We start from the raw sequence: 26,622 nt of genomic DNA, 5'->3' as shown, positions 1-26,622 counted from the left end.
TTGAGATGTACGATGTTGAAAAGTATGTCTAGAGTTGATATGAGTCATCGTTTGATACGAGTTGGGTTGATATAGATCAAATTTTGATATAGGTCACGTTGGTACAAGTCTTGATTGTCGATATGGGTCAAGTTTTGATATGTTTCAAAGGTCGATATGAGTCAAATTGATTGTTGATATGGATCAATAGGTCGATATGGGTCAAACTTTATTATCGATATGGGTCAATTGTCGATATGGGTCCTGATTGCGATATGAGACTTGGTTTCGATATGGGTCAAACTATCATCGATATGGGTCTTGATTTGATATTGGTCCTTGTTCGATATGGTTCAATTGTCGATCTAGGTCCTGATTTGATATGGGTCAATTGTCCTCGATAGGATGCTTGATATGCATCCTTGATTGACTGATTATGATCTGATTTTGATATGTCTCTGTATTTTGATATGAATCCTGATTTTGATATGAGACTTTGATTGCGATAGGATTCTTGATTTCGATATGAGTCTTGATTTCAGTATGAGTCAAACTATCGTCGATATAGGTCAATTGTCAATATGGCTCCTAAGTTGATATGGGTCAATTGTCAATATGGCTCCTAAGTTGATATGGATTTTCATATGAGTCATGATTGTGATACGATTCTTGATTTCAATATGATTCCTGATTTCGATATGAGACTTTTGATATGATTTCTGATTGCGATATGAGTCCTGAATTTGATATGATTCTTGATTTTGGTATGAGACTTGATTGAGATATGATTCTTGATTTCGATATGAGACTTGATTTTGGTATGAGACTTTTTGCAATATGAGACCGGATTGCCATATGATTCTTGATTTTGATATGAGACTTGGTTTGGTTGATAGATAGGTCAAGTTGAAACAACCTAATTGTCAAGAGTGTCTGATTTGGATCTCTTTGTGTGATATCGTGATTGTCGTCACTTTGATAGGTGCCTCTTGTTGAGTGATATTTGATGTTTGATTGCTTAGAATAGGAAAAACTGATATGGTACTCGTGTGTTGATATAGGCAAACTTAGGTGCCATACAACTCTGGGAGCGATACCCGAAGACACTCTCCCTACACAGTCGATTGACTAATGATGATCAAGCAGTACTCAAGGATTGTGGTTTGATTCACCTATTATGCATGCCTTCCTATCAAAAGAATAGAGCACTTCTGACAACTTTAGCAGAGCGATGGTACAACGAGCATAACATATTTCACTTGCCGACAGGAGAGATCATTATTACTCCTGAGGATGTCTATTGGACTTTGTGGATTCTGATCACAAGAGAGCTGGTTGTATATGATATGGAGGAGACTGGAAGGAAAAATGCACTTCGAGAGATTTTTGGTGATCCTCATATTGTTGGGTATTCAGTGGGTTGGTAGGATATGGTAAATAGATACACCCCACTTCCATCAGTGCTAGCGAGATTAGTTGGTGGTTTCCTCCTTCCTAACAGGAGATCACATGGATTATTAGTTGGATGGGGTCATGTGTTGCGATGGATGGTATGAGAGAGAACCCACTATTCATGGGGTATATGTGTTTTAGCCCACCTCTATCACGATCTACATCAAATAGTATATGACAGGGATCGGGGGTCTAGGTTAGCAGCTGGATGCACATTGCTTCAGATTTGGGCTTGGGAGCATATAGTCATTACACACGCTATTGTACATAGATCTCGACCAATTGGATATCCTTATCTATATATGTATAGATAGGCAGCTTCCCAGCATATGATAGGGAAGCTAGAGTATTGGAGGTGCATTTTAGATTATATGGATGTAGTGGTTTGGCACCCATATTTGTATTGTGAGCCTTGGCCTGAGGATGTGACAGAGGCTCCAGTTTTGCTACAGAGCCGATACTTGATTAGGAAAATGCCCTATGTGGTGGACAGATTCCTTTTGTTGTGTATACTAAGATTTTGGTCGGCAACAACCGATGCCACAGGGGACAACCTTGTACGTGAGAGTGTACAAGGAGAGAGCAGAGTGGGGACCATCCTTGGATTATGCCACTGCTTGTGTAGAGTTCCACTCTCTTCCCATTGTTGTGTGGGATATGAGGCCTATAGTGACAGATGTAGGCATGCACCAAGATTATGCCCTTTATTTTGCAAGCCATCCTTTTCCTTGATTGACAGGGCTAAGAGAGCCAATACCACCACTAGAGGTGGTTGATGACGACGATGATGATGGTGGTGATGGGGGATGACGGGACCGAGGTATGGAGAGGGTGATGAGAGGTCGAGGGGGAGATTGGGGAGTGGTCCGGGGCTGAGGTAGGGATGATGGTGAAGACATGAGAGGAAGTGGAGCGAGATCTAGTGGGGTGAGGGGTAGAGGTGGTTGATGGCGGTAGATGCTAGGTCGCGGGGGCCCTGTATAGGCAAAGGATATAGCTGTCATGGGAGGTGGAGATGAGGAGGATAGTTCTGATGATGGATCCAATGAGGAGACAGAGTCAGAGGAGTTGGGTGGTGGGAGAGTAGGATGGGCGACATGGGCTTTGATGAGGAGGAGGATGTGTGACCCTTGGTATGTCAAAGGAGGTTAGATATGTCCCTGCCAACCATAGGACAAGTGAGCACACCATAAGTACCAGTAGTACATGTCCCTTAGGAACCACATCCACCCTCAGTATAGATCATAGTATCGTCATATCAACAATAGGCACATATAGCAGGATTACAGTCCTTAGTGGAGAGACTACAGACACAACTAACACAGGCACATAGATATATTTCTCAACTGCAGGAACAAGTAGCATAGGTGACTGCTGAGAGAGACATGAAGATAGAGCAGTGAGACCACATAGAGGAGATAGCACAATCATTATAACAGGAAGCCACAAAGGGTGTTACTAGGGAGACTATCAGGGGTCTCATAGATCAAACGACGGGAGTTGAGTACTACCAGACTCTATACTATTAGGTTGTGCCACCAGATCGTTGTGCCCCTAGTTATGATAGCAATTCTTAGTGTGAGGGCTCTCAGAGATGCATAGGCAATGAGGGTGTGATGGGTCCTAGGAGAGATCCTCCTAGTGGCGGTGCAGGTGCAGAAGCAGTCGGAGTCAGGAGGCTGCCACTCTTATCTTCCTGCATGATGATGATGTTGTTGGAAATTGACACTCATTGGATTCATATGTTGTCATTGATGGCAACAAGATTTTATTGAAGGCATATACTGGCAGATAGCGGCATTGGAGGCATACATCGATAGATACCGACATTGGAGTAATCAGGGTCATCACTAGCACTAGCATCCAACACTTCAGTGAAGCCGACATTAATCTAGATCCGAAAGGTTTTAGTTTTTAAAATCATTTTGTAATTATTGTATAGGGCTGACATTGAATATCTTTTGTATTGTAAGCCGACATAAGGCATATTGTTTGTAAAGGATATATAAGTCAGTCTGTTAGGTCATTTTGATATATGACAAGGAAGTAGAATAGAGTGATGCGAAGGATATGTATGTAGATCATTTTGTATGCGAAATTAATATCATGCTATGATCAGTAGATGGTTTGTAAATCATTCTTGGAGGAAAGAAGATACCGGTAGAAGGGTTCAGAGTTTATGAACTAGCATAGAACAAATCTTTAACCGAAACTCTTTTTGGCATTGTAGATGCATTTTGTGAGTTCACCATTACTGTTTTATCTTAGCAGAAGCTTGTAGTCAGTAACTCTTTTGTGTTGAGCAGTGTTCCTTCCTGCATGTGCAGGCCCCCATGCTATGTAATATCTTTCATATGGCTAGTGACTTGATATTGTGGGTCAGAAATCCCACCATAGTTTTTCCTCTTGAGGTTTGCCACATATAAATTCTGTTTGTTATGGTGTTCTTTCATGTGGGTGGTTTATTTACTTCATGTTATATGTTTCTTCATTTACCGGTTTATATGTGTATGTTATAAAAGGTTAAAATATTATAATACCGGCAGAACACTAATTCCCCCCCCCTCTCAGTGTTCTTGGATTCATTGTATTCCAACAAATGTACCATTTTGTTGATTATACATAGAGCATTGTTTCTTTGATGATTCTCACAAGATGGATATTGTTGTATTTTTATTGATCTCTTTGATATGATACACATTGATTCATTGATAGATGTTGATGTTGCTTGATTTATAGACTTTGTTATTGATATGATATCCAGGGACTTTGGACATTTATTGTTTCACTGATGATTCATTATGATTTATATCTTTGATTTACTTTTTGATCAACATGGGTCACACATGAGCATGATGATATGATACTTCCCAATGCACAGGCTACTTAGATTGGATATGGTACTAGTATTATAAGCAATTTTAATTTCAATTTTTGTTGAATTTTAAATTTATCGTTAAACTTTACCACTGTTCTTGTTTTCAAAATTCTATGTCATGATATTTTCAAGAAATTGTTAAATTATATTAAAAAAATTGGCATTTCGAAGTACCCTCATCTCCTATTTTTGAAAATTAGCCATAGTAGTACTGGTACTAGTCTCAAGTCTCTCCAAGTACCCTCGTCTCCCAGTAACCTTGCAAATCACTTTTGCTAAAACTGGGGTCATTACAATTAGAGTATTCAAAAAGTTGGGACTACATATTTGTTCATCAAAGTAGTAGGTAGGTTACATGTGTTGTCATAGAGTATCAGTTTAGACATTGATTCTAACCTTGTAAGTATTTGTGCACATTGTGGAAGAAGTTGGACATAGTTGAAATACGGTTTTGCATACAATCCATAGTCAAATGGTGAAATTGAGGTTGTCTAAAGGAGTCTTTGAAACCTCTTGGTAAGGGACAAACCAATGCATTGGGATTCAATATTGGTGAAAGCCTTATTTGTTCAAGAACTTAGTCAACAGGTTTATAGGTTGGACAACCTTCCAAACTTTTTATGGCTATCTCCTAAGGGTGGCATAGATTTGTCACTATATACACCTCAAATCTATTGTTTCACCACCTACACAATTGTAATGTCACTATTTTCAGGTTCTCTTTCTTTACAGTTGGCTTTGCCCTTGTGGGTGTGTGCCAACCTTGTTAGGGTGGTTAATTAATGTTACTAACTATCTTGGATGGCCTAGAGGACCCAAATGACACTTTTCGATGTTATTTCGGGCTTCTGGTGTGTTCTCCAAGATTCTTAAAAAGAGTGTCGATTTATAGTAAGTCACTTGGTCGGGTTCGATTATCAGCTTGCATCTTTAGTATCACTCTTGTGCAATCAATTTTTGGCTCTCTAGATATGCTTCTATATATTATGGATGCCTTTATGAGCTATATGATATGCATGATCTATATGATTTTTGCTATGATGATGCAGATGATTACCAATGTGATGTGTGTGATGATTTGATGTTATGATCTATATGTTTTGCAGGTGATATGCTCAAGATGTTTTGATGATCATGCCTAACTATATGTTTTTGCAAGTGATATGAATGAATGCATTTCTTTCATTTTGTTGTTAAATGCAATGCATGTATGAACATGGATGTAAATGTGTTTAACATGTTTTTGGACTTTTTGTATGATTTTGATGATGTCATTTATCATGCAAAATATTCTTTTGATATGATATGTAATGCTCATGTATGTGAATGTACATTGACATGAGATGCAATGATGATGCAAGTTAAATGTAATATGATTAGGATATGATATGATGTGAGATGTATCTTAAAAATGAGATGTGTTATTGAAAATGATAATGATAATGATAATGATATGAGATGTATCTTGAAAATGAGATGTAAATGATAATGATATGAGATGTATCTTGAAAATGAGATGTAGATAATAATGAAATGAGATGTATTTTGAAAATGCGATGTGCAATGAAATTATAATGTAAAATGATAATGAGATGAGCTATAATAATGTAATATAATGCAACTTAACCATGATGCAACTTAACATCATATGATAATGCACCTTAATGCAGATTAAAATGCTAATGCAATCTTAATCTGATATGATGATGATAATGATAGTGCAACTAATGTAGATTAAAATAATAACGCAATCTGATGCAACTTAACATGATATGGAAATGATAATGATAGTGCAACTAATGCAGATTAAAATGATAATGCAATCTGAATATGATATGCATTCTCGTTCTCAATGTTGCCATCTGTTTTGATCAAATTGCCAATGCTTCCCTTGTTTTCATCATTGATCCTTGATTTGTTGAAAGTTGATGCAAGCATCATGGTATAATTGAACCATAACGACCTGAGTGTAACTTACATGGATTTTGATATTGCAAGACGACATAAGCATCGAGGTATAATTGAACCAAGACGACTCGAGTGTTGCTTGCATAAAATAGACAAGAGTTAACCTTTAGTCCTATGCAAATCTGAAATGTCTTCAGTGATATGCCACCGAATCACGTCGTAAAACAAATTTGCATAGTAGAAGGCTTCACTCCCAAACAAAAGACAAAGCAAACATCAAATTCCTTCCTTGCTTCTCTAGTCTTGGAGACATCCTTTTGTTTCTTAGCGTTGGCATTTGATGAACCGGTATGTTGGCACATGATGATATGATAATAATGTATGTTGTCATTGATGTGAATAAGTAGGTCAACCAGTATGAAGATTGGAAGCAGTTGTTATTGATGATCAAGTTGAAGAACCAGTATGAAGAGATCTAGTGAACCAGTGTCAGGGTTTCACTAAGTGTGACTAGTTAGTAGTCTTAGCTCTAGGGTTTTCATTTTGGCAATATAGCTTTGCAATGCAACCGATGATATTCTTGTGATGAGTTAGCTAAGAAATGAGGATGAGATCGAGATGCCACATCAGTTTTGTGCATGTGAAGGATTTCCTTGAGGATCTTGCATGTGAAGATCGACTGCATTAAATGTCTACCTCGGGAATGAACATTCTTCTTAGCGGTATGAGAAGAAAGCGTGATGGGTTACTGATTTATATGTGCGGTGAAGAATGGACGATGCAAAATGAGTTGTGATCTATTTGAGATTGTTTCATTCAATGAAAAGTGTTTGGATGGTCAGGATTGGACTGCCTGTAATTGTAAACCTAAATGCTTAGGGTTTAGGGTTTATGCTACCGACCTAATTGTTGTCTATAAGGTCGATGATGTTTGTTATTGTAAGTTGTTGGCAAAAGTTGTGTATGTATCCGAGTGATGAGATACTTGCTAGACCAGTGAGAGAAAATTGCTGAGTGTGATTACAGAGTTGAGGAACTAAAAAGGATCTACCTTAGCATATAGCGCTGTTATCAGATCAGAGTTTTACCTGTTATCTTCTAATGATTTCAACAAAAGGAAAATCCCTTTGCCAGGTAGCTTTAACAGGCTTACTGTAAATCCTCTAACTAGGTGACTCAAGTTCATTGAGTTCTTTAAATCTTCTAGCAAGGTAACCTTTAACAACGTATACAGCCATCCCTTAACCGGGTGATCTTTAACAGGATCGGTTCGTAGCAGAACCTTATTGTAAAGTCTTTAACAAGAGTAGGCTCCTAACAAAGCAAGCTTCAAAAGAGTTCAAAACAAGCTTGTGGGTATTCATCCCCACCGTGGTTTTTCCCATTTGGGTTTCCATGTGAAAAATTTGTGTCATGAGTTGTGCATTTTCATGTGATGATTAAGTATTCTTTGTTTAAGTGATTATGCATGCAGAGCTAATGGTTATGGTATTACTGATGTACCACATGCATATGTTTATGGGTGAAGTAGTTATCAAGTATTGAATTTATTTGAAGTATTCAGTTTTACCTATTTATATTGTCTGAAGTCTTACTGTGTTTAATCAGTATTTCCATGGTTAAGTTATGTAATGAAGACAACCAGTTAGCATTGTTTTAACTTGATAAGTTGCTGAGAATTTTTTGTATGTACTGATTCACCCCCTCCTCTTAGTACCATTTATAGTATTCATTGTTCATCATTATTCATCACTTAGGAGATATGATAAGAAAAAATTAATAACCATAAGTAAGCATGCATACTATCCGAAATGTATTCTTGTCAAATAAAACATCTTGCAAATAGATCTTTTGTTCAGTTCAAATCAGTTCAAGTCCTTGATGTCTAGCCTTCTTGCATTGCTATGGTCACTATTGGTTGTTTTGATCCTTATTGTCTTACTATGCGGTTGGTCTATTGTTTAAACTCACAAGGCAAAATGCCCCTAGCAAGGTCAGGATTTTTCCCCTTACTACCGATACTACTCCGATATGGATATGTAAACTAATCATCAAGCCATGGTGGGATATGATTTAGATAACTGATTTAGATAATCAGGGACAGTGACTATGCTAAGTATGTCCAGGATAATGCTATGTGTATAAGTGTTCTGCAATGGCTATGGGCTTAGATTAGATGGATCCAAAGATATGATGCGACTACCGATAGATAAAGGAGTTGTTCTATCACAAATAACACCTATTGTTGGGTTTTCACCACTTGCTTTTATTGACTTTTTGATTTGTTTTTCATTTTTTTGCTATTTTTGTTTATTTTTTAATATTTTTTTGTGTGCCACAGGGCACTTGTTTACCAGGTTTTCACCCTAGTGATGATTTTTTTGACATATTTTTTACTTATTTTTTGTTTTTTTGCTTGATCCATGCATTGGACGACTCAAGTGTAGAATTTTTTTAGATGGATGATGTTGGTTGTCTCATCAAGCACATCCCCCTTTGAAGTTAATAACTGATATGCCCCTAGTCCATAAGTCGATATGATGAAAAAGGGTCCCAACTAGTTGGGTTCAAATTTCCCCTTCTTTTCTCTATCTTGTTGATTCTGAGGATTTTTATTTAGGACTAGGTCACCAAGTTTGAATTCCCTTGGGATGACATTATGATTATAGCTTTGGCACATTGGTTGCTGATATGCCTTGAGATGATCAAAGGCATGTTGTCGGCATTTTTCTAGCAGCTCTAGCTCTTGTAGTCCGTTGACTCGATACTCCTCATCTAGAAGGAGGCCTTTCAATAATACCCAGAGTGATGGAATATCTGCCTCAATAGGTAGGATCTATTTTGATCCATACATCAATGAGTATGGTGTAGCTCCTTTAGGTGTGCGGATACTCATTTTGTAGGCCCAAAGTGCAGGATTAAGATGGACATGCCAATCTTTACCAGCATCATTCACTAGCTTCTTGAGGATCTTCAAGATTATTTTGTTTGAGGCCTCTACTTGGCCATTCCCTTATGGATAGTAAGGCGTTGAAAAGTGATATTGGATATGGAATCACTCACAAAGCTCTTATACATCTTAATTTTTGAAAGGTCATCCATTATCTGTGATAAAAGAACTAGGGATGTCATACCAACAGATGAGGTAGTTCAAAATGAAGGAAGCTATCTGCTTGCCTGTCACTGTAGTCAATGGAACTACCTCAATCTACTTGGTGAAGTAATCAGTGGCTATGATGATAAATTTGTGTCCATTCGAGGAGGAAGGATGAATCTTTCCTACTAGGTTGAGCCCCCATTGGAAAAAAGACCATGATGTATTGAATGGTTGTAGGTCCTATGTTGGTGCATGTATAAGATTGCCATGAATATGGCATTTAGGACATTTCCTAGCAAACTAGTAGAACTCTTTTTCCATTGTTGGCCAATAATATCCCATCCTTAGAAGTTTCTTAGCAAGAGTAGGACCACTGGAATGTATGCCACAAATTCCTTCATGAAGCTCATGTAAGGGGGAGTCAGATTCATTCCGATCAAGGCATTAAAGAAGAGTACCATCAAGACCTCAGCGATAAAGCATATCAGCGGTTAAGGAATAGTGGGCTGCTTGTCGTATAAAGCTGCATTTTTTGTTATGAGATAGGTCTGGTGGAAGGGTATTGTCTTTCAAGTATGTATAGATCTTCCCGTTTAGAGCACATATGACTTGGGATTCCAGATTATCATAGGCAGGGGTAAATAATTACTCCACCAGGAATTCATAACGATTATGTCTATTTGGAATTTGTAGGAGCGAGGCAATGGTGTCCATTGCGTCAACAACTCTATTGTTTACCCTTGGAATCTGCTCAAATATGATGTGTACAAAGCATTTCTTAAAATCATCCACCATGTGTTTGTAGGGAATTAGCTTATTGTCCTTTGTCCAACAATCATCATTGATATGATTGATAACTAATTGAGAGTCCCCATAGACTTTGAATTTTGTGATTTTCCACTCCATGGCTACCTTGATACCTGTCACTAGAGCTTCATACTCAGAAATATTATTTGTGCATGGGAACATCAACCTATAGGATCTCAGAATTGTGTGTCCTTCTAGAGAAACGAACTAGATGCCAAAACCTGTTCCATGTTTTTTATAAGATCCATCAAAGTATAGGGTCCATTTATTTGGTATAATAGTGAGCACATATATATCTAGAAATTCCACCTGTAGTGGATGCTTATCTGGTAGGGATGCTTTGGCTAGTTGATCTGCTATTGCTTGTCATTTGATAGCCCTTTGTTCTATGTATTGAATGTCAAACTTGCTTAGGATCATGACCCATTTTTCTAACCTCCCTATGAGAGTGGCTTTACTAAGTAAGTATTTTAGTGGGCCGATCATTGCTACTAACTTGATAGTATGAGGTAACATATAGTGTTGCAACTTGTGGGAATAAAACACCATAGCTAAACAAGCTTTTTGATGAATGTGTAATTGAGTTCATAGCCATCCAATGTCCTACTAATGTAATAGATGGCTCTTTCCTTTCCTATTGAGTCTTCTTGTGCTAGTAATGCCCTCAGTGACACTTTTGTTGCTGATATGTAGAGAATGGGTAGTTTACCCGCTATAGGTGGCACCAAAATGGGCGGATTCCTGAAATATTGCTTCAGCTGATGGAATGATTCTGCACACTTGTCCTCCCATTTGAAAGGTACAATTTTATGAAGTAGATGGTTGAATGGGAGAAATTTGTCCGCCAATTGAGCAATGAACCTTCTGATAGATTTTAGCCTACCTTGAAGAGATCGTAGCCAACTAATGATCTTTGGAGGTGGCATTTCCATGATATCTTGGACCTTCACGGGATCCACCTCAATGCCTTTTTCTGATACAATGTATCCCAAGAGTTTTCTAAATGTGACCCCGAAAACACACTTTTTAGTTTTTAATCTGACATTGAATTTCTCTAGTCTCTGAAAGATTTGATCAAGAATGTCTAGGTGTTCTGCTCTTGTGAATGATTTGGCTAGCAAGTCATTGACATAATCCTCCATAAAATTATGCATCATGTCATGGAAGAAAGTTGTCATTACTCTTTGATAGGTCACACCAACAATTTTTTAAACCAAAAGGCATGACATTCCAGTAGTATGTACCCCATGGACATGTGAATACCATTTTATCCTAATCTTCTAGAGCTATCTTGATTTGGTTGTAGCCTAAAAAACTGTCCATTAGTGATATGTAGTGGTCCAAATTCAAATGATCTAGGCCTCAAACCTTGTCCTTCAGAAGGTATGGGTGTATATGTATGGATTGTATCCACCTCAATGTCTTCAGTGACATTAGAACAAGTATCCCATTCATACTCATTGGAATCTATTTAAGAATCACTGTCTAAAGTTACTCCACTGAATCTTATAGGAATGTTGTATGGTGAGAAGAGGTCACTAATAATGGATACATGTTTTTTGGCTTGTGCTGATTCAGGTTTTGTTCTTGCTTGTACTCTTTAGATTTGTTTATAAATAGTCTCCTCCCTTTGAATGACAGGTTCCTCTTCATGTCGTGGCTCAAATTCAACTTGATTAGGTCTTTTTACATGATGTATCCATTTATAGGAAGCTTCCTTTCTTTGAATAGCGGGATCCTCTTGTTTTTTCTCATATTCTTCATCCTCTTGTTATTTGTTTGTCTTCTTAGCTTCTTGGTGTATTACTTCTTGCCATAATTCCTCATTATATGTATCATTTATTTTCCTTTGGGAATTTTGATGATCTCATTTTTGTATAAGTTGGATATATTGGCCATATCCTTGTCCCGATTTATCTTTTGCAAGTTGAGAATGAGGCTAAATCGGTTCTATGATGCCTTCTTGATGATTGCCAATAGATCCTTTTCCTTTGTACCAAATTTGTTGCATGATTCTGAACCCATTACCATATTGTTCTACGGGGATGGAAACTCCTAGAGCAATGACTCTTATTTATTCCTCATCCTTGTATAGCCATTTGAGGATATCCTTGTCTTCTGATTCTTCTACAAGTGTGCCAATTTGGATAAATTTTCTATCAAAATTTTTTATGGGTTGTGCTGCTTGGTGCCTTGATGTTGAAGGTTGATTGTGGGATCTTGGCGATATGGATAATTTTGATAGACATAGGGGTTTGAAAGAATACTCCCTCGTGCCTTGGTCCTTTATCTTCATCTTCTTCTTAAAGTCTATGGACAAAGACTTGAGTTTTTCTTGTTTATTTGATGATGAGGAAGCTTGGGCTTCCTTGTTGTGCAATATTAGAATATTTTGAGTCCTCTCCATAGTGTTGTAATACTAAAAGGGGTTAGTGTCTACCGATATTGTGGTATCCTGTCCATTGTAAGGGGACTTGAGACAATGATAATATGTGGAAGGTATCACTTGCATTTCATGGATCCAAGGATGACCCATGAGTATGTTATATGTCAAGTCTATATCTAAGACTTGACACATTGTGTCTTTCTGCACATATCCTACCTGAATGGATAACACCACTATTCCTTCAGATGACCTTTCTTCATCATCATAGGCTTTGATAGTGATCTTCTTTTTGGGATCAATAGCTTGTTCGGAGAAGCCCAATTCATGGATAAGCTTTAAGGTAGATATATTTAAGCCAGTTCCTCCATCTATTAGCACTCTTTTCACTTGATGTTTGTAGACTAGGACTTTGATATGGAGCGGGGTGTTGTGTGGATGACTCAAAGAGACATCATCATGATCTGAAAAATGATAAGTTATGTGACACCATCATATGCCCCACCATGGCTTGGAATCGGTCAACATCCAGGTCATCTAGAACCATAGTTTCTACAAGAGCTTTCTCCAATATATCCTTATATTTTCGTGAGAGTTTGAGCAACACTAATATTGATATCTGGGTAGGTGTCCTTTGCAGTTGATTGATCGAGCTATATTGAGTCTTGGGAAGAGTTGCTGCTTTAGATGTGCTCCCTTTCAAGACATATTTCTGGGCCCTTGTTGTCACATTCACCAACACATGTTCTTGTTTGTCCTTGATTTTTATGATATTCACTTGATTGTCATATGTCGATATGTGATTGATGATGTTGTCGTATATGTTGTTGATGCAAGCTCCTTTGTTTTTGTTTGATGTTGATGCTCCCCCCTTGTCATATTATGAAGAGGATTTTTGAATGCTTCACGATCACCATTGGTTTTATTACCATTGATTGTTATGTCTCCCTTGTCTATCATTTCTTGAACTAGGTTTTTCAACCTCATGCAATCATTTGTTCTATGCCCCTTGTTTCGATGATAATCACAATAATGTGAGTAATTCCACCATGGTGGTTTGACTTGGGGTTCAAAATTGCTTATAACTGGTAATGTGATGAGTTTTTTTTCTAATAGTTCTCAAAATTCATATTCTAGGGTTTGTCCCAATGGTGTATAGGTTCTTTGATATTGGGGAGGTGGAGTGTTGGTGTTACTCCCTTGATTGTTGCTCCCTTGATTATTGTTGTTCCCTCAATAGTTGTTGTTCCCTCAGTTGTTGTTGTTGTTGTTACCTTGGTTGTTGGTATGCTGGTAGTTATTAGTGCCTTGATTGACACTTCTTTGATTATTGTTGGATGGTGTGTTACCTGATAAAGTCAGCATTGGTTGCTTATACTTTATATTGTTGGCATCAACTATGCCATCATTAACAACATTTTTTTTCTAGTCCAAAACTTGGACTTGTCTGAGTTGTTGTTGTATTGATTTATATAGCTATTTTTTCTTGATGAACTAACACCTTACTTGGAGAACTTAAAGGTTCCCTTCTTGATTGAGGCTTCCTCTACTCGTATGCCATTATCAATTAATTTTTGGAAAGTAGGTAACCATTGTATTTTGAGTTGATAACTCATTTTATCATTTAAATTGTCTATGAAGATTTCCATTTTTCCCTTTTCAAGTACACCACATGGGTATCTTGAGACCATGCATCTCCATCGTTGTAGGAACACCATGAATGTTTCATTGTTCTTTTGCTTCATATTACATATGTCAAGCATGGTGACATCATGTTGGATATTGTACAAGTATTGTGTAATGAATTTATTCACCAACTCATCGAAAGATCTGATAGGAGGTGTGAGTTTTGACAACCACTCTATTGTTTGTCCTCCCAAACTTCTTGGGAATAGCCTCATCATGTATGTATCATTATGGGTAAAATCCAAGCTCATAGTGCAGAATTCCCTAACGTGATCACAAGGATCACTCTTACCATTGTATTTGTCATACTTTGGTATATCTGAATTTGGTGGGAAGGGTATCATATTTAGCCTTCTATTAAAAGGATAAGGACAAATGTCCTCCAAATAATACCTCATCATAGACCCTTGTTACATATCCTGCATTTGTCGTTGGATTACTTGGAGTTGTTGTGTGATGTGGGCCAAGGGAAAATTTTCTTCATTGGACCTTCAATGATGGGCATCTCCTTGTTCACTAACATTGTCATAATTATGGGTATCATCTCAGTTGTGGGTGTTATCTTGATCATGTGTGTCATCTCCTCTCAAATGCTCTTGATTTTGAGTATTATATGTGTAGTTCCTTGTCCTTATTTTTAGGATCCTTTCATTGGTATTCCTCAAAATTTCCATGTCATAGTCCTCAAAAATCCTAATTCCTTTACTATTTAGCATGAGGAGTTAATTTTGTTTATCCTCTTCTATAAACCTTTCCATGAGCTCTTGGATAGAGACACTTTGTTGGCATTGTTGGATGAGTTCCTCAATGATCTCCTCTTCCTCCATATGCATGTATTTGTCAAAAGGTTTGGACTCCCTATGACTCATGGTTGATTCCAGTTGTGGTTCCAAATATTTGCCTTTTTGAGATTGAGTGCCAGCGGGCATCAATATATTTCTACAGTTGTGAATTCCTCCTCTTCTAGCGGGGTTCTTGGTGGAGTTGGTGGCTTAGGTCGAGCTTCTTTATAGGTGATGCAAATTTTTGGAAAGAAGGCGAGATTGATTTTTACCCCTTTGTTGAGATGTTGGTTAAATGCTGCCTTTTGAGTATAATCCCTACTTCTCAAAGGCTCTTTGCTAAATTTGTTAGATTTTCCTTGAAGGTATAATCGCATATGATGCAAGAAGATATGGTGTGACACAAAGAGTTGACGATTGATGTAGAGAAACTTTCTCCCTTTGATAAGATCCTTAGGACTAGGTTTACTCTTCTTCAACTTAGTCTTTTGACGAAGACTTATTCTTCTCAAAATATGTGGAGTGGTCATACAAATGATCAAAAAGTAGATATGGTTTGTTGATATGGATACTTCGTTTTGGTACTCAAGCTTACTAATTTGAATAGAGGGTTTGTTCGACAGGCCCCTATGAAAAAGCACATCAAATCATATGGATAAAGTCTCCTGATATGGAAACTTGATTTGACTAACTTGAATACCTAGCTAGGTATTGTTGTTGAGATAGTTGGATGACAACTCTTGATCACTTGGTTTGATACTCCCTAATTATGTTGGATGAAAGTATTACCTAAGATAGTTGAAAAGTTGATAGCTACATCCAAGGTACTTTGTTGGATTTAAAAATGTCTTCCACTTATGATTTCTCTATTGAATTGATCTTTGAATTGATTGTTGGATATTTTTACAAGATATTTTAGCATTTATGAAAATAATACATAGCACACATGAAGACAATGGTCATCCTAATGCTAAACATTGAGTGTATGTTCTTTTGAATATGCGTTCAAATCCTCGATGTTTTCAGAGGTTTGGATGCAACTAAGACACACCAAGTAGACTCTTTATTCAAGGGTCATTGACAATATCATCTCCCACACTCCTCAATTGAGTGGTTATCTTGGGAGATGTATGGTGAGTAATCTTGGGGGAGGATTCTTCCCTACCCTTGCACTATGATATTGCCAAAGTATGGCAACTGACTCAGCTCAAAGTTTCTACTTCTATGGTTTGTAGTAAAGGTTCCGCTCGGTGTGACAAATGATAAACTCAATTAAGAGGCCTCCCAACATTTAGAACAAAGGTTTTTCACATCACAAGGATACTAGGGGAAGACTATCAAATACACACTTCTGTTGGAGGGGATTTTCATTAGCTTCCACATTTGATTATAGTGGGTTGGTAAACTTGGCAATAAAGTCGTTGCCCACTTGGGTCCTACCCTTCTCACTAGCCCCCTCAAGGTTTTGGGAAGGTAGACCCTCTAAAGATTCTAAATGTTTGAAAGTAAATAAAGCATGAAAAGAGTGGGTTTGGCTTTTTGGTCACCCAATCAGGGGGAGAGAATATACCTACCACTCAAGACAAAGCACACAAAGTTCTTTTTACCTTTCAAAGCAATGATTTTCTAAGTCCTAATTGGAGATATTTCTCTAATCAAACATGGTGTTTATTTTAGTCACACATAGCAATAATTTTCTAAACTAGGAATTGGAAATCCCGATCAACAAAATGAAAATTGTTGCAATAAAGTAAATTGTTTTGCAAAAATGGACAAGTTAATTGTTCTTTTTAACTTGCAAATAAAAGGTTGATTGTGAATTTTTACCGTTGCAAGAAAATGAAAGATTTCTTTTTAAGACCAAATGAAAGATTGTGTTTTTGTTCCTAACTTGAAGAAAATGAAGGTTTGATTTGTGACATTTTTAACCTTTGCAAGTGAGGTTATTTTTAAACCCAAAAACAAGTTTGATTTATTTTAAGATCACCAAAATGAAATGTGAATTTATTTTTACCAAAAAGGAAATGTGAGTTCTTTATCCAACTTTGAAAAAAGGCTCGAAAGAAAACAAATCCTATTTTAAACTCCTCCAACCTGCAAGAATTTGTTAGAAACATTCAAAAAGAGAGTTGGTGAAAACTTTAATCACTAGGAGGGACAGACAAGCCTAATTTTCTCAATGAATTACAATTTTTCTGCCTCTGTAACAAGTGCGCTAAACCATATTGCGTATGTGCTAAAACATACTGCAAATGCACTAAAAGATAGTGTAAATGTGTTAAACTATCAGAGACCCAAAAAAAGACAAACATACAAACACAGTAAAATAGACAGTGTATGTGCTACTCCATACTGCAAATGCATTAGAAGAATAGACAAATGTGCTAAAACAATGGATGAACGCGCTAGAACAACAGACAAATGCGCTAAAGCATAAAATGTATGCGCTAAAAGAGTCTTGAAACTTCTATTGACCGAACCTGCACAAAAAACATTAAAATTTTGATAAAATCAGGGTTCTAGCCCCACGATGGGTGCCAAAAATGTATGCTTAGATCTTTGCACCTGCAAAAGAGACACAAACAACACAAACACACCAATATGACATTGCATTATAAATCAAAATTCACAAATCATTTTAGTTAATCTAAACCTCTCAAAATCGTCTGATTGTCCTCTATCTCCAAGGGTCTTCAAGATTCAAGGTGACCCTCATTTGGAAGAGCACTTGATCTTTAAGATGATAACCTAAAGAACGACATCTAAATGATGAACTAGAATCTAAATGGATGCAACTAAGATCCTATTTGATTAGATGATCAAAGCTATTGATATGAAGATAATATGCAAAATGAAGGTGTGTTTCCAAATTGAAGGATTAAATGATCTAATTAAGCTAAGATGAAGATGAAAATGCTATGGAAATTCTATGCAATTAAGCTAAATGATTAATCTTTCACATGATATAATGTAAACATGATACAATTAGGATGACCTAAGTGCTTGAGAGGCACAATGAGAGCTCCTTGATAACTTGCAAAAACAACTATAATAAGGGTACATAAAGTGGATGGATCCTAAGATTGAAGAAATGGGCTCTATTTATAGAGAAAATAGAGAAATGGATGGTTGAGATTGAGTAATCTCAACAAGGGCTAGGATTGAAAGTTATCAATCCATGAGAGGGATTCAATCCAATCCCAATTTGACAAATGTCATCTCGAGATGGCTTGAGAGGATGCTAAGCAAGCATTAGATGCTAAGTAAACATTAAGGGTAACCTCAAGAGATGACATCATTGGATATTGCCATTATCCAAGGGAGCATGCTATTGTCCAAGAGGTAAATTCTTTTGCAAAGTTGAGGGATGGCTAAAGGGAGAACCATCATGGGCTAGGATGATGTCTTGTAAGAGACATTAAATGCTCTTTTAAGACTTTAGAGGTTAACTTGTTGAAAGTTAGATAACCTTACAAGTTTGGAAGACTCAACTGTAAGTTAACTTTTTGGAGAAGGTAAAGTCTTCAACACATTTAGAAGACTTTCTTCCAAATTTGGAGAAGTGACTCCCCCAAATTTAGGGATGTGACATGATTAGAAGAATTAGGCTAATTAATGAGGGGTTAGAAACGTTCTAGAAGAATAATAGCATGCTAATGAAAAAAGTAGGAGAATGCAAGTGGAGGAAAATAGGTATTTTAGATAAAATAAAAGAGTTATTTTAGCCAAAAGGGATGCAACTTGCATTTGTAGGATTTTGTGAGTGGGGAGGACTATTCAAATTTTATTTTTTTATATAAATACAAAGGAACTTTTAATCAAATTTAAATTCAATTAAAGGGGAAAGGGGTTTTAATTAAATAAATAAGATTTATTCAATTAAATGGCTAAAGGGAATTTAATCAAAACTTAGTTTAATTAGTAGGTTAGGCTAGAAGAAATGGATTTTAATCAAGTGTTTAATTTGATTAATAGGCTGATTGGGAGAATATGGATATTAATTAAACCTTAGTCTAATCAATAGACAAATAAATGATGATTAAATGAACAAAATTTACTTATATACATGCAAATAGGATTAACTAATTAATTTTTTGACTTGAGTCAACACAGGGGGGATTTTCCTGCTTCAAATTTGAGTTAGGTCAAGGGGAGAGGATCAAGATAGGTCCCAATTAAGGGGGACCAGGGTGCCACGCCCTGGTCCTGCCCTATTTTGGGGTAGGATCAAGGTGGATTTTGAGTGCATTATTAAGTTGCAAGGTCTTGTACTGCTTCAATCCAATGGGGGGTGACTTACAAAATGGATTATATAAATCCAATGTCTTGTACTGCTTCAAAATAGCATCTACTATGCTAGATCCAGTACCGGTTTATAGGTCTGCTTCATACATAAACCCTTAACCTATAATTCACATAATAGGTCTGCCTTATTTCGCCTATATATTTCCTTCCTTCTATTCCAAAATGTTCTAAAATGATCTCTTATATATATGAGTCATTTTACAACTTGCCAAGTCGGCTTACAATGATTTTACAATAATAAACAAAATATAATACAAACAAAATTCCTGTCGGCTTTTGTGCCGATATGCTTCCTTTTGCTGCCGGTGGTCTTTGTGTCGGTGTAGACTCTGTCTTTTCTGGTGTCGATGAATTGTCTTTGCCGATGTCATAGGATTGTAAGGTTGCCATCAATGAAAAAACCTTCAATCACCTACAATGCCTCATTGGAGTGTGCATTTTCCAACAATCTCCCCATTTGGCATTGATGGCAACACTCATGAGAAAAATTTAAAAGTGTATCAAAAAATTGAAGTCCAAAAATTGTTACCAAAAATGTGTGCTCCCCATGAGCAGATGATCCCTAAGTTATTGGATTTTTCTCATACCACTACTCCCCCTTTTGCATCAATGACAAAGGTTGTCAAAGTGTCAATAGAGTGTGGTTTCCTTCTTCATCCTTGTAACTGGTTGGTTACAATCTGAAAAAGATATGCCAAAACCAGATTCAAGCTCTCAATGAACTTTTTGTTGTCTTTTATTGCGGCCTCTGTCCTCTGAACTGCACCGGTGAGGTGTTGCATTTGCTCTACCGGTGTTTTGTGTCCTTGAACCAAAGCATCAGATATTTCTTTCCTTAAGGAGGTGAGATAGTCCAATTTTGGACTAAGTCTCCATTTAAGCTTTTTAGCCTTTCCTTTTATTATTTCTTTGTCTCTTTCCAACTTTAGTAGTTCTTCCTCAAAACCTATTATTTTCCGCTCAAAAACTGATAATGAATTAGATGAATTGATGAAATCGTCAGCTAGTTGATTTATTTCTTACTGTATCTTGTTAATTTTCTTGTCTATATCAATTGTCAGAAAGTTAGTTTTACATGTATCCCTGTACAAAGTTTTGAATTCCTTCAATGTGCTACATAGTTCCGGTAGAAGTGTGTCGAATTTCCTTGTACACTTCTTTATTTCTTCCTCAAAGAATTTGTGTTTTTCCTTCTCTAATCTCTCGTTGAATTCTTCCTCTTTTATTTATTCAATTGTCATAGTGTTTTCAGTAATATACTTAGACAAAGTGTCAAGTTGACTCAAAGAATCTTTATTATCTACATTACATTTTGGTGCTATCATTTTCAAAATTGGAATGGTGTCATCTATTGCCTTGTAAGCCTGTGAGCTACAATCTGTTATCTTCTTTATGGAATCCAAAAGAACTTCTGTTACATTAGTTGGTTTGAATTTTGTACTTGAAGAGCCAACACTCTATATTCTGCCGGTGGGAGCAATATCCTTCCTTGTGGTGACCTCTGGTAGGTTAGTTTGTGTTTCCATTTCTTTACGAAAAGGTTTGGTTTGCTCAGCTGATGCCGGTGACACTATCTTTGTATGAACCTGTTGCAGTGATGGAGCTTGTTGCTCTGATTGTTGCTCTATATTATCATCTATCGGTTTACCTTTTGTACCATCAGTTACCAATTGTGTAAAGTTCTGATCCCAATAGCTAACAAGATGAGAGGGGGGGGTGAATCATACAAACTTAATCTTCCATAAAATCAACAGATTCAACCTCAGTAACTTATACTTCAACAATATAACCAAAAACTGCTAAACATGCTAACTCATAAACACATAATCATCATAATACATATAACACCAGATTTAACGTGGAAACCCAAATAGGGAAAAACCACTGTGGGATTTCAGACCTAGTAAGAAATATACTCTTCTAGAGTATGCTCGGTTAAAAGCAAATCTTGTTAAAGATTACAAACACATTGCTAGATGTGACCCAGTTAAGGGATTTCCCTTAGATCTGTTAGGATCTTCACTTTGTTAGAAGTGGCCTTGTCAAAGGATTTCAAACACTCATTTATAATGTTACCTTGCTAGAGGGTTTACAAATAAGATTGTTAAGTCCACTCGGTTAAGAGATTTTTTGTCACTTACAAAACAACAGTAATAAAAATATATCTGCAACTTCACATCTAAAATGCTAAAGCAGATTCTATTTGCTCAAAACAATCTTGTCATAGGACTTATGTTGTCTTTCTGCTGGGCTCCTTACTCTATTATTCAAACAGGTCTTCAAGCTTCTATGCTCAGTAATCACTATGTAGCATCCCTGTGGTTACACTTGCCCGCATCCATTGTTCATCAATAATTTCTTATTTATAAACAATTTGCTCACCGCTTAATCTCCTTGATCACATTTCGCATGATCAATCATAGCCATCAGATCTTCAATCTTGACTAGGTTCAATGTATTCTTCGATTTGAAAACATTTTACCTCACCTTGGAACTTGCATTCCTTCCTAGGAACTTGTGCTAGGTTATTGCAATTCAATTTGCACTGTAGATCTTCCTCTTGATTTTCCATTGCCGTAGATCCTTAACAAACATCATGCGTGGCATACCAATCATTTATTCATCTCCAGCTCATCAACATCCTTTATTAAATAATGCTTTTATCCATCCAATGCGATCTGTCATAACTCAGTTGCATCTCAGTAAATACTAAACTTTACTCAGTAGACATTCCACCTTCATTAACCGATATTGATAACCTTAGGGTTTACCAACTAGGTTCCTTTAGGGTTTGCCGACTAGGTTCTTTGCTCAGTGACATAGTATAGTATTAACCTTACAATCAACAACATATGCAGGATATCAAAACAATCTAAACAACATGATCTCATCATTGTCTAACTCGGTAATAGTTTCCCATTGAATAACTTATTTCTCCTCTTATTCATCACATTCTTTCTGTGTCACTTACTGACATCTTAATTATCTTCAAATCAATCTTCTCAAGATATGGCAACATCATACTAAATCAGAAAATCAATTTCTTGACATCAATGAAAAAATAATGTTATAAAGATAGTTATCATCCTTTTTTAGTTATATCAATAATCTCCAACAACCTTCTCAATATCCTTATGAAATGCCAACAATCTCCTTTCTATTGAAATGCCAACAGGTTGCTCATTAGCCATATCTGTCTTCTCAGTTGTATCCTTATCTACCACAATATTGACCTTTTGAGTATCAATGTCCACTGTGTATAATACCTTAGAGTTAGGATTAGTGTCCTCTTGTGGTATGTCCATGCTCTTAGTATCCGGTTGATTATCAGTAGTCACTACTGGTGGAGTATTCAGAGGCAGTGGGGATAAGTTATCTTTTATTTTGATGCTAGGTGGTCCACCAACCTTGCCTTTTCCCTTATCCTTATCCTTCTGATATACTTTGATAGGTTTGGGGTTTCTATATTCTTCCTACTTTTCCTTCTCTACAAGGAATATGTCCCATGCATTTGCAGTTTCCTCTACAACCTCATTTACTCTACCAACCATAAGTGCTACATGCTGGTGTACAGTTGAAAATACTGACCGATTAGCCTCAGAGATCAGATCATCTATCTCTTTTGGTGAGTTGATAGGATAAACAACAAGTAATTTTTCAATTTTCATTTTCTTATCAAGTTCTACAGCAGCTTGCCTTCTAGCTTCAAGTCTTTTAAACAATTCTGCTGGTAATTCATCTACAACTTGCATTAGAAATTTCTTGTAAATGTCCAGGTGTATAATTACACTGTTTTCAAATTTCTCCTTGTCATCAACTGATAATGAATCATATAATTTATTGATGTTTTTCAGTTGTCCATCTTCTGTTATTTCATCTAATAGTTTGTCAATTGGAGCAATGTTTTGTTGAGTCTTCTTCTTGGGTGTTAACTTCTTCTTCTTAGGAGTTATCTTCTTAGTCGGGGGTCTTACTGCCTGTTGTTTTTGTCTGGTTCTTCTAGGAGAAGGTGTAGATGCCTGTGAAGGTCCTCTTTTCCTCACGACTCTTTTAAATGCAGCAGGCATGTCACTTTCCAAAGAAGTTGCTACCGGTGAAATTTGAGTTTCTAGATGTTGTGCTTCTAACTCATCTTCAGTGATACCGGTTTGTTTAAGTACATCTTCTTTGATAGCCTTTGCTTGCCTAGATCCTCTTCTTACTATTGCTTCTACCTTCTTTACCCTTTTCTTTGATTGGATTTGGTTTTCAATAGTCTCAGCACTGCCAAATACCTCTTCTTTAGGTTCCTTGGGTGCTTCTAGAAGGGCTTTTGCATATGTTTCAATTATGTTATCACCAGTTTCATAACCCATTTCAGTAACCCAAATGGTTCTTGGGACAACTGCCTCCATCCAAATCTCATCCTTCTTAACAACAAAGCATATTTCATCCTTATAATTATTTACAATTGCTTATGAAAGTCTGACTCTAGTATTCATCTGAGCCTTCAATGTCTGAAAGTACTCATTTATATTCTTTTCTCTATTTTCACCCATGTTATTTAGTAAATTAGACAATTGTTTGCCTATCGGTATATCAAAACCCAGATTCTTATTACCAATACCAAGCACCTGTTTTGTTATGTGTAGCATTAAACAGACAAGTAGGTTTCCAAATCTAAATGTCCCCTTTTTGTCTTTCTTAATTTTTCCAAGATTATCAATAAGCTCATCTTTCAACCATTCACACACATCTATTTTTGCATTATCCTTGATCATATCATAGGCACTCTTTATGCATAGGCTAGAGACTGAGTTTAACCTATTTGCATGTGTGGTTTTGTAGCCTAAAATCATGCTAATGAATCTGACATTGATGTTGGTTACATCATTTACTCTTAAATATCTCTTGTCAGATGTTGCACCTGTTAGGTTAGTCACTAGGTCATTTGAGACCTTCTTTGTTTTATCAGGCCTGTTACCGGTGGAGGGTAACCCTGTCACAGAATTTACTGCCTCTTTTGTGATTTTGTGAACTGAGTCTAACCAGAAGAATTCACCATGAACCCTGCTTAAAACTATCCTTATAACATCCTTAGGGAAATCCGAAATACTGAGAATTTCAGTGAATCCTAAGGTTTCAACTATTTTATGTTCAGGTTTCACATTACCAGAATCATCACAAATTACAGTCTTATACATGCTCTTGATTTCCTCATCACCTAATTCTTCTATGTGACAATGAATGTACATTCTAGGCTCTTCTACAAAAACTACTCCTTTGGGGATTTGAGAAAATGCACCAACATTATCATCCTTTTTAGCAAATTTGGGAACTAATTGAAATACAGGTCTAGGGCGTTTAATCACTTCAACTACAGTAGGGTTTGCTATGAATTCAAGAACAGATGAAGAAGCCATGGATATAAATACATTTATCTGCCTTAGGAAAGATTGCTTGCTGAATTGCTTTGCTTCTTTGCTCAAAATGTCTTTGCTCAGGAATTTTCACGCTCTTTGATTGTTTGAATGCTCGGTGAAATAAAATTGGAGCCAAAAACACTGATTTATAATGTTATTTTTGCCATCTACCACATTTAATGCTTGTCGGTTAAGTAATGACTTAACTTATCTGCCGTTATAGAAGTAATTTTAACTTCTCACCATCAACCGAGGGAATAATAGCATGTTTCACATTTGATTGCTAAACCCTCAAGGAAATTTTCTTCAGTTAGATGAAGAGTCTCCTACCGGTGGAGTGTTACTCTCTTCTGCTAGTGGAGTGTTATTTTGTTCTGTTTGTGGAGGAGTATTCCTATCAACTTTTAGTTCTGATTTTCTGATCCATTGTTTTGAGAATTCCTGCTTTACTTCTTCAACTTTTTCTTTACCTTTCAAACTAGGACCTTTGTTATTCACCAGTGAGGACTTGCTTCTACAAAATTTTGCAATATGTCCAATCTTGTTACAAGCATAACAAGTCACATTATTTTTCTGAATAGCTTTTCCATATCCTATGCTAGTTTGTGTTCTGCATTGATTAGATAAGTGTCCAAATCTTCCACAAACATAACATCTTACATTCATTCTGCAATTCTCAGAATTATGAACAACTTTGTTGCATTTTGAACATTGACCAGTGGGTGTATTGGTATTTTGATAATTTCTAGATCACCCAGGAGGAGGGAGATTGCAATTGACAGAGATCCAACTTCCTTGGGTCACATAAAGGACTTGATGAGGTCCAACCCTCCTTTCTTTGATGGTATGGGTACCGGTCTTGAGGTAGAGACTTGGCTTATCGGTCTGGATCGATGTTTCACTATGTTCCCATACAGTAGCAACACCAAGGTGAGATATGCTATTATGCATCTTGAAAACTTTGCTTCGATCTGGTGGATACTAGAGGAGGAGAATATCGGTGTGTGCATTAACACCATGACATGGGAGCTATTTCTGGAGAGATTCAGGGCACGGTTTCTCTCACCTCAGTGGAGACAGACTCGGGCAAATGAGTTCCATGCTCTGCAACAGTATGGTATGACAGTAGACCAATATGAGCATAGGTTCTATGAGCTCAAGTAGTATGCTAGGATTGGTAATGATGAGGCTATGCTTATACAACACTTCCTGAGGGGTTTGAATGACTGCATCAGTGGAGGTGTTAGGGTGTTTGAGCCAACTTTAGTGGAGATAGCCGTGGTGAAAGCCAGATTAGTTGAGTTGAACCTTAGCCGTGCACTTGGTGGTCAGCCAAGTGTGCAAATAGGAAATGCACCTTCCAGTGGGAATAGAGCTCGGGGAAATAAGTCCCAGTCAGCGGCACCATTTAGGACTCCTCAGGCACCCACTAAGGGTGGACAACAGCAACAACTGTCGAAATCAAAACAATTTCAGGGCCCTATAAGATAGGCCTCACAGAGTGAATCTCACACCCCTAGCTAAGGAAGTTTCTAGCAGTCTTGTGGGCCAATAGGTAATAGAGGACCAGGTAGAGGAGCTTACTTCTCTTGTGGGTAGTTTGGTCACAGAGCCGCATAGTGCCCTCAACGTTTCCACAATATAGGAAGTCAGGGGCCAGCAACATCAGAGCCTACAGTGGGAGATGCAAGGAGATCCCATAGAGTGTTTTCAGTGGTGGATGACTGCCAAGTTGATCCTAAGGGATCACACCATCAACTAGGTAAGGGTCCTATGGGACCCAAATGATGAGACCTCGGCGACTTGGGAGGATGCGGCGAAGATGAGAGAGATGTATTCTTATTTGTTTTAGGCTTCCAGGAGTAAGCCTAGTTTTGGGGGGGAGAATGTCATACCCCTACTCATTTGGACTCATATTTTATTCTTGTTGTTTTCAGTGGATA

This window comes from Cryptomeria japonica, chromosome 9, assembly GCF_030272615.1.
Source record: "Cryptomeria japonica chromosome 9, Sugi_1.0, whole genome shotgun sequence".
Taxonomy (NCBI): Eukaryota; Viridiplantae; Streptophyta; class Pinopsida; order Cupressales; family Cupressaceae; genus Cryptomeria; species Cryptomeria japonica.
The sequence above is the reverse complement of the archived record's forward strand: the minus strand, read 5'-3'. Positions refer to the sequence as shown.